Genomic DNA, 10,776 nt, shown 5'->3' on the forward strand with positions numbered 1-10,776 from the left:
GAACATGTGCCGTGAGATTAACTTAATCTCCACTATGCTATCTGCGTTGCACATAAGGTCAACCTTCAAATTTGTTGTCCAACCTTAAAAAATTCTGGAAACCAAATTGGATATCAATATTTCTAAACGGTAACCTAACAACTCCTACTTTTGCATACCTCTCACTTTGGAAATTTATATAATGTCCCATTTTCCTACTAAAAAACTAGTATCCATGCATGAGCATAGCATGCAAAAAGGGTCTAGAACTATGAAAAAGATGTAAGAAATGTTATAACTTTTGTACAACACTCATTTTAATACCAAAACTTTTCGAGCAATCATTTAAGTGTCACGTGGGTGAAAAGATGAATACTCAAGTATCTCCAATGACAAACGCTATTGATTCAACCTGCGTGAACTTGATAATGAAACCTTAATTCATATGTGACTTTCTTAAAAAAAAATGGATAGACACAAGATGACCTAGCAAACGGACTGTTTATTTTTATTAAAGTCAAGGAAACGTAGGGTTCTTCTTTATCATGTTGTATATTAGCAAACAATTTGTATAGTCTAGGAAAGGTAGGGTTGCTTTTTGTCCTTGTCTTTGTCTCTGTCTTCATCTTCCTTGCTAAAAACCATGGAACGAGGAAAGGTAAAAGCAACTCAAACATCTCTCTCTCTCTCACTCCCTCTCTCTCTCTTCAATTCGTTCACTTTCAATCTGCTACTTAGCGACGAAGCCACGACGGCGGGGAACGAGGTAGGAGAACTTGCTTTTCTTCGTGTACGGGCTGAGAACGAGGGTTTTGAGTTGAGGTTGCGTTAAGGGTTTTGTGGTAGTTGTGTCTGTGGGTGTTGTGGTGGATCACTGAAAATCCAACAACATTGGATTGTAGGAGGTGATTCTTTGAAAGCTCAAAGCGCATTGGACTGCAGTTTTGAATTTTTCCCCTAATTCCTCAATTTGGAGGTTAGGATTGGGGTTTAAAGAACACAATTGATTTTTGCCCAATTCATTAATTAGGGGGCCAACAATGTGTTAGATGACGTGTTTAAGTCCAATCATGTTGACTTCACGTTTTCGGTGAGTCGCATTAGACAATTTAATATCATTGATAGCACTGAAATGATTAGTTTTTTTTTTTTTTTCAAAGTGACACTCAAGTAATCGCTTAAAAAATTTGGCATTGAAGTAAGTCTCATACAGAAAGATTTCTAATCTCATTTTTCCGTTTAATTTATAATAAATATAGAGATTAATTAGACTTTACCTTCTTAAATGTGGAGTTACTTATTGTGTATAGTAAATTTTTAAAATATAATTTTTTTTTCAGTTGAATTTCTAGAGTTAACAAAATGTTACGCTAAAACTTCATCTCCACAAGCAAGATGCAAATTATGAAATTTCTACCTACTGTTGTCCATTCAATTACGTGTAGATCCTGCAAGCCCTCCACTTGTTGATAAGTAATCTCCTTCCAATCGTCGGATTGCTCAACACAATTCACTCTCATTAATTCACTTGTAGCTATTTTAAAGGGGAAGGCGCATAAATTTTTGAGCTCGAGATTATTTACGTTAATTGTAGTAGAGTCGACTCAAATATCATTTTAGGAACGAATCGACTTGATTGTATTAATTTGACTGGTCAATTAGATTTTTATTTATGAAAAGATTCGCCAAGGGAAATAGCTCTCTCCCGTGTGATTAAGAAAAATTGTCATATGTTGTGATTAAATAATTCTACATCTTGATTTCAAGACGGTTTATAGGAACGAGTTCCTATAATATGAAAAAGAGCTCTAGTTCAAGATTCCCGAGTATATTGTTAAGTCGAGCTCAAGGTAGTCATAATCAGTTCAACTAGCTTGTGAATCTAGTCATGCTTAATCATATTCATATTATTTTTTGAGATTATGCATAGTTGTAAAAATGGGGGAAAAGTACAAAAAAGTCGTAAACATATTGCATTGGTACTAATTCAGTCCTAAATTTTTGAATTAAACCAATTTAGTTATAATTATCAATTTAGTCCATATGGCTAATTTAGATAGGAATTTATTGAGATGGGCGCTGGCGTCCTATGTAGCACGCCTAGCGCTAACATGGGTATTTTTCAAAAAAAAAAAAATTACTTTTTTCTTTCTTTTTCTTCCATGGCAATTGTGTGCTCCACTTTTGCCTTCAAATACACTGTTCATCTTCTTCCTTCCTTGTGTTCGCTGGTTTGTGTTGAGGTTGAGGTTAATCTCGCCCATTGCTGAGGTTGAGGATCAAGCGACCCTGATTTGGCCCTTCGATTGGGGGTGCCTCACCTGAGGTAAAGTACAACTCAAAAGGGCTATCCAATGAGCAATGTGAGACTCACTTGTTCGAGTAGGAAGTGGCAATCCATAGGGCTTTGTTGTCTAACAACGTTCAGACACTCGACCCTGATGAAGCTGATTTCTTCTTTAGCCCCATGTACATGTTGTGCAACTTCAGCACTACCAATGGCTTCCTGGCCATCGGCCACGTGAGGTTGCTGTTGCTCTCTGTCGTGCAGCTAATTTCATTGGATTTTTGGGTTAGAGCACAGAGGGAGAAAAGGGTGGGAAGCATCAGTGTGGATGAGATGGGGTGGGCCTTTAGGATTTTTACCCAAGACACAGGAGAGAGAGAGAGATCGGTGTGGAATTGTGGATGAGAGAGAGAGAGAGAGAGAGGGCGTTCAGAGCAAGTACTCGCCTAGACCCGATCCGTTTTATTTGTTTGGAGCGATACCCTTTTTAACTTTCTGGTCTTTAGAGGTTTCACCAAGTTTTGTCCAGATTGATGAGTACAGTTCAAGGGATCACGCTATTTTAAATGAAAAGCTTGCCTTTGTTTCGTGAAAAATATAGATGTAAAAAATCATTTTCTAGGAAAAGGGACGCCATCTTTCCGATGTTTTATTGAGATCCAAAAATGAACTAAAAAATATTTTTTGTGGTTTGATAAAGAAAACCTAATTGATTTTTTTTAAATAGACATACATTGTTTGAGCGCAAGCCATTTGCGTGTGGGTAGCTATAAAATTGGACATGAGCACTAGAGCCCTTGGTTCAACCTCAATGGACCCCAATCCATGTGTCAATGGACACGGTCACCTCGGTCTCGAGCAAGAGCACAAGCGTTGATCCTTGAGTTCACGGAAGCTAAGCCCAAGAACCCGGTGCCTATCCTTGAAATCCGAGCTCAAATTCATTAACTTTAAGCTCGGGTCTACAAAACGTGGAGTGTAGGACTCCAATGCCTAAGCACAGGAGCTTGATGCTTGTATCCGAATCCCCAACATCTGGCTCTTGAATTTATTGAGGCTAGGCTCAGGTACACAAAAACCAAATGGTGTGATGCTAATGTTTGAATCCAAGAATCCAATGCCCGTGCCTAGGTACTCGACACTCAAGCCTTAGTCCATTGAGGCTATGGTCAGGATTCCTGTGCTTGTGCCTGGGTCACGGGTACTCATGTGTGAGTCCTCAAATGCCTAGGCTTAAGACCCTAACACACATTCCCAAAACCACTCATGCTAATGCCTAAGCCATTAAGGTTGAGGCTCGAGAACTCAATGCCCGTGCCTAGGTCCATTGAGGCTAAGCTTGGAACCCCAACGCTCATGCCCTAGTCCTCAGTGACTAGGCTCGACCGTTAATGTCCCAAGCTAGCCTCAATGGACAATGGACCCGGCGTCATGGACTTGTGCATTAGCACTGGGATCTTTGGCCTAGCCTTGATGGACCTATGTGTAGGTGCCAAGGACCCTAGCCCCAAGGATTGGGGCGCGAGCACCAGGATCTCAGCTTGACCTTGATGGACACAGGTCTAGTTCTGGGGAACTTGGCTTACCCTTGATGGTTGGGCAAGGGCGGGCAAGGGTACAAGCACTAGGAATCTGGTTATAAGAATGGGGACCAAGGCATGGGTGTTGGGACCCAAGCATCGCCGCCATGGTCTTGAGTTCGCCCTTGATGGGTTGGGCCTTAGCATGGGGGACTTGATCCTAAGCGCTAAGGACTTGGTCTCAACGAGCCTAGACTTAGGTGTAGGGAAATTCAGGCGTAGGCACTAGGGTCTCTAATCCAGGTGCGAGGACCCAAGCCACAAGTACTAGGGTCTTGGGCTTAGCCTTGATATACTTGAACCTAGGCACAAGTGTTTGATTTTTGGGTTGATTTTTTTGACAACCCTTTAATCAAAAGTTAATTTCAGGTCAAAAATTGACTTTTTGCTTAAAAATATGTCAATTAGCCTTAATTTTACTCTTGTCAAATTAATTTTTTTAAAAGTCAACTAAAGAATTGACTTTTGATCAAACATTGGACCAAAAATTTGGAAAAATTGAAAATCCACAAAACACATTTGGCTTTTGTGTTGAAAATTTCATAAAAATCTATCAAGAACCTTGTTTTTCGAATTTTTCGATTTTAGATTCAAAATCGGCCAAAAATAAAATTACTTTTGTTTTGGCCATAATTAGGTATAGTTCTTTTAACGACATTTAGTCTAGGGACTATTTTTAATCCACTTGTTTATTCAATTTTGAGAATTGCCATGTCAAAAGGCAAATTGCCATTTTATGTTATAATTAGGGGGTTAAAATTGATTCTTCATAGTTGCTAACGGACGATCGTTTTCCACTCATTTTCTTAAGATACGTCCAAATTGAGGTCTATTTTGAGAAATTCACATGAAAACTTCCCAATTTGAGGAATTTCACTCTCTTGAATGTAAGAAAACCGAGTTGTTGAGATTTAATTGAAGAAATTTAGATTTACCTATTCAAGACTATGGTTCAATTTCATGAATCAAGGTCCAATTTTCATATTAGACCTCGATTCATTTTTGGCCAAGGTCTTGCCACTTTAATTCAAGGTCAATTTGAATGCATTAGGTTATCCTAAGCATGGGTAATTAGTCAAATAGGTTTATCACAATGTTAATTGAATTGAATTTCAATTAATTTGCAATTTTAAACATAGAATTGCCAAATTGCCTGTTTCAGCCTACGATATTCAATTACATGTACCCATAGTTTAAGTCCATTATTTTTCACAATAATCGTTCGATTGAGTTACTAGAAAACCCATAGATTGCATCCATGGGGTTTAATTGGCTAAATTGTATCAAAACCGGACAATTTCTCCTCAAATTGGATAAGTTTTTTCTTCAAAGAACCAAATTGTATACATTTTAAGCCCATAAGGTAAGAACTGATCAAAATCGGCCTGAACCGATCAAAAACCGGTCTAGAACCAATTAGATCAACATAAATCGATCTAACTAGTTTGATCGGCCACCGATGAGGCAAGTTGATTTGGCCCCTTGCTAGTCGGTTCTAGACCTCCGGTGACTGGTTTTAGGATCTTCACTGTGCTAATTTTATCCTTGTGCCCTTGCATTTTTAAGATTTTGAGAATTACCTCCTGAATCTCGGAAATTTGCGCTTTAGCCCCTAATTGGGCCTTTAAGCGCAATTCTCGTTTTAAATCCCAATTTTTTTAGAATCAGACACATCCGATCTATTATATGACACATCTTAATGGTGTTTAACTTATAAAAATTTAATTTGGCAATTAAATCAAGTTTTTGACCATCTAATCAAATTGGCAGCCAAAATTGCCTTATCAGGATCTAGTATAAAAGGGATTTTCCCTGCAATTTTGAAAGGGAGTCTCATTTTGTGCAAATGACTCTCTCACTAAACTAAATTCTCTCTCCTCTATGCTTCTTCCCACCCTCTCTCTCTTTTCTTCCCTCATGTGCAACTACTTCTTGCTAGCGAACAACCCTCGCAAGTGATCACATCACCGCTGCTTCACACACACACACACACACACACACACACTCTCTCTCTCTCTCTCTCTCTCTCTCTCTCTCTCTCTCTCAATGCTAATGCTAATCAGAGTTTCTGCTAGCTCTAGTAATGGTTTGATCCACTCGATCAAGCTCGATCATCAGCATGGACATTGGTGATCATTCCCGTGTCCTTTCCAAGTTAGACCGTCGGTCTGACGCCCTGAGTTGAGTTGGCGCTCCAGCCGGCTCCTAGGTATTTTGTGATGGTCCGATCCAATCCTTGGAGCTTAGATCGTGTTTTGGCGACGATCTCTTCATCCAATTGTATCCAAAATTGAAGCTAAATGCAAAAAGGTAGATTCTCGAACTTGAAATCAATGAAATGAGATCGACGTATTCGATCGGGGTTAGGATTCAAGATTAGATCCAAATGATATGCTTAAATCTAATGTTGATGAAATTGTTTGATGATTTGTGGAAGTTTAAAGCTTATTGGAGATGAACTTGAGTTTTTTTGGATGAGATTGATGTTGATTTGCAATTTTCATAACTTTGTAATATGCCTACTATTTGGCCTAAAATGAGATCCTAAATGAGCTTATTTGATCTCGAGTCTCTCTAGGCTTAGAGAATAGACTTCGAGACCTTCAATTTGATAGGTCATATTGGAGATCGTTCGAACCTTGAAAAACACATCCGAATCTGGTCAATTCTACAGTAGTTTAGATTGATTTTATGGTTCTGTTCTTATTCTGATTTTTGAATTTTCTTATTTTCATGCTGATTTTTTTGTTAATTTTTGGAAAATTTTTCTTCACAAAATTTGTTCGAAATCTTCTCGAGTATGTCATGCATTTTTTCTAGATTTTTTGGTGATATTTTGGTTAGTCGAAGTTGCTTAAAACTGAGCCTAGGTTGATATGTCCTGCACCCAATCCAAGTTGCATTTTTGTGAAATTGAGCTTGTAAATGAATCCATTTGACTTCATAATCTTCATAAGACTTGAAATAAAGTATGATTCGCATGATTTGCTCGTTGTTTAGTATGTCAATTGGATGTTAACATTGTGAAGGTTTTGCTGCGAATTGTGAGTCTAGAAACATGCATCTATCTTATTTTTTTCACTTAGATTTGCGTGATCTCAATTAGGCTTTGATGTCTTAACAAAAAACGTTCCGCATTTTGTATTCCATATGTAGAATTTTTCGTTAGATTTTTGCATGTCCTTAGGTAATTGAAATCAAGCATGTCCTGTAATGTTGAGGTTAGATTATAGACTTATCATGAGCATACCAAAATGCATTCATTTGGATCTCTAAAAGACCAAATTTTATATCAATGCCTTCTTAACTTTTAAAGTGTGCATTACAAGCTTTGTGTCCATATATGATACGTCACATTTGAGTATCGTTTAGTATGTGAATTTCATGTGTTAATTAGGCTAGTTGTATTGGAAAATCATCTAGCATGTTACTTTAGTTTTAAGTCATTTTGCATTGCTAATAACTTTTATGATTCTTTCGCATCTCAACCTAGGGTTAAATGTTTATCCGAATTATTTTTCACATCCAATCCTTCATTGTATGCCAATTTCATGCCATTCATACATTGTTTAAGTGACTTTAAAAGTCATAAATGCATACTATTTTTTGGGGATAAGTACACTATGGTGCTATAAGTTGTATACGACGCTTACTTTGGTGTCAAAAGTTTCCATCGGATCACTTAAGTGCCAAAAATTTTGAAAAACGCTCACTTTGGTGCCAATGCCGATCTGATCGGTCGGAAATCTGACGTGGCCTTTTTTATTTATTTATTAATTTCTTATACTGATGTGGCTCGCTGGAGAGTCCAGTCTTTGGCGTCGTTTGGCGTCTTAAACCCCAAGTCGAAACCCTAAATCCCCAAATCGAGAGAGAGAGAGAGAGAGAGAGAGAGAGAGAGAGAGAGAGAGAGAGAGAGAGAGAGAGACCATGTCGGCGTTGTCTTCTTCCCCGAAGAACAACACCAGTAGAGAGAGAGAGAAGCCATGGCAGTGTCGTCTTCTTCCCCGAAGAACAACACTAGCAGAGAGAGAGAGAGAAGCCATGGCGGTGGCTTCTTCTTCCCCGAAGAACAACACCAGTACCGGCCACTCTTTGAATAGAGCCCAATCCACCATCTCCATCTGTGCCTTCGTTGTTTCCCTCGCACTCCTCGTCTTCTCTCTCTCTCTCTGCACCTTCAACCCCCCTTCTTCCTCCTCCTCCTCCGCCCTCGCCTCCTATTTTCCCATCACTTCTTGGCCGAGCGATGGTGGTTGAGCACGGTGGCCGAGCGACGGTGGCCGAGCGATAGTGGCCGAGCAAGCTAGGTCAGCGAGGATGAAAAAAAAAACCCTAATTTCAATCACAAATGAGCTATACAGAGTCGTTTTTCCTAAGCCATCCACATAGGACGGCAAAATGACGTCGTTTAAAGGGTTTATTGAATTTTTTTTAAAATATAAAGCCATGTAATCATTTTGGCCAGAATTTCTCGTCGGTGGCACCAAAGTGATCGTTTTTTCTCCGATTTAGCACTTAAGTCATCCGGCGGAAACTTTTGGCATCAAAGTGAGCGTCGTACACAACTTATGGCACCATTAGTGTACTTATCCCCTATTTTTTGATTAGTTAATGGCTGATATGTGCACTTTTACAAATATCGATTATTGAGCATCAAATTGACCTCGATTGAACCCGAACCTTTCTAGGAAGTCATAGAGCTCATTTGAATCTTTCAAATGCCACTAGTTTTATGTAATTTGCTTGTCGTTAGACCCACTTTCCATTTTTTTTCAAATTAGGTTAAGAATTTTGATTTAGGATAAATTCGGAACCCTTGTTTTACCCTTGTTTAGGCAGACTTTTGTTGCTTTCGTGTGAATTTTTCAGTAGTGATTCTTGAGTCGAACCCTTAACAGACTTTGATTGTTGCCCTTTTATCTTCATTGTGGTGAAATTTCATGATTTTTAGATCCTGTTTGATAGGTCAAATCTCAGTTGCAATAGCATAATGTCCTGTTGTTTTGTCAATTTTCTGATGCCATAATGTGCATTTTTGGATTTTTGTAAATTCATGCTTATCTCTTCTTAGGAAACTTTCTTCATGAAAATTATTCTTTATGATGTCATGCATATTGTATAACTTTTTTAAGGATAAATTATCAATGGGTCATTTTCAATTTTGTTTATTTGGCTTGTCTTATTTGAAATGTTCTGTTGTAAATCTTTGTTGTGATTGTTTATATAGATTTTTAAGGATGGCTCGCATGTAGAATTAGGACTCATTGTCTTCATGAAATTTGTTTTAAGTTTCTCGATCTTCATTGTTAAAAAATTTCAATAAATGAATTGATCTTTTGATCACATTTTCCTCAACATTGATTTGAGATGTCGTTTTTGCATATCAAAATGTCTTTGGTACGTGTGATGCTTCCAACATTAAACTTTTTAGATTCTTTCAAATCACATTGAGATTGTCAAGGTTTGGATTGTATTTAAAATGTCTGCAACGTCTGTGAGTGCATGATATGCGAGCCCCAAATTAGCTTTGGCAATTAAATGCGTTTTATAGCCGAGACATTCATTTGTCTAAAAATCTCTTTTTTCTTTCTTAATGTTTCATACATCTGAACTTTTTGAAGCATCAGGTGAACTACACACATGTTTGAAATCATGTCATTTTTTTTTATTTTTTTTTTAGAAATGCTTGTGATTGTGATTGGTGTATGCCTATTGAATAAGTGACTTGCCGATGGTTCACTCAAATAGGTTGATTGTTTGAGAAATAAGACTCAAGGGCCTACCTACCTATTTAATTCATGCTGATGTCTGTGGATGTTAGATGCATATTAGGTGCAATGCTTGATCCCATAGGTAGATCTTGGGTCTCATTTAGAATATGATTTAGGGATTCATAAGCATTAGTGGCCATGCGAGAACACAAATAGTCACTAAAACTGTGGGTCATAAAAATGAATTGGGGTAGGCATCTAGAGAGACTGGTGCATGAATTGCAAAGGTTGATCTTGAGGCCCAAATTTCAATAGTTTTGAACATTGCTTCAATTGTTTGATTGTTCTTGATTATTCATCGTGTCTTTGACTATTTTGTCGTGTAATGATTATTTCTTTTCATTATATGTACCGTTTTTCCTTAATATATGTTTCGGGTTTCTTCATTTGTATAAACACCTGATGAGATGTGGGTTTCATTTTTTGCACTTTATTTTTGTTCGCCAATTGGGGTTGCATGTTAGATTTATTGCTTTCCTATATTATTTACTTGGCTGTTTACTTACCATCTAGTCCTTTAAATTCAATTTTGTGATTTTTTTTCCTAGAAATAGAATTGCATGAAAACGATCATCCACGTGTAATCATTTAGTTTAGGTTCATCGATCTCAGAAAAGTAAAAAGAAATGCATGGACACCTTAGGTAACATGACATACCGTTAGGCACCGAAAGGGTGTTAATAAAAATATTAGCGTAACTCAAGTCCTCGAACCTAAATATGTAGTTGCATAGAAATTGAAGGACAACTCCCGACCCTCGATTCTGTTTTCTAGCCGATCCCCAAAAATGAGACTAGTAGCGGCTCCCATCTTTATTAGGTTATCTTAAACAATTATACTTAATAAAAATAAACCAATCATGAGGGGTATGGACCTCGATGAGGTTCACTGCGGTTTATCATACCCGCCATGGAAAGTTTCTAATGGATGAAGTGATTCCATCCATAGGGAGCGTGTATTGGGGAGGCTGCCATGGTAAAGGTAACTCAGAATCCGATTTCCACACCTGACTTCCTTTTCTGAGGTGTGCAGCTCATGTGGGTGTGGATCACGACACCTTTTGCTGTCACATGAGTACGATTTTGGGAGAGCTTGTAACTACGTGCAAGGGAACTCACAAATGGTTCGTCTTGTAAGGTGAGGTGATGATGCTTTT

Source organism: Eucalyptus grandis, chromosome 11, assembly GCF_016545825.1.
Source record: "Eucalyptus grandis isolate ANBG69807.140 chromosome 11, ASM1654582v1, whole genome shotgun sequence".
Classification (NCBI taxonomy): Eukaryota; Viridiplantae; Streptophyta; class Magnoliopsida; order Myrtales; family Myrtaceae; genus Eucalyptus; species Eucalyptus grandis.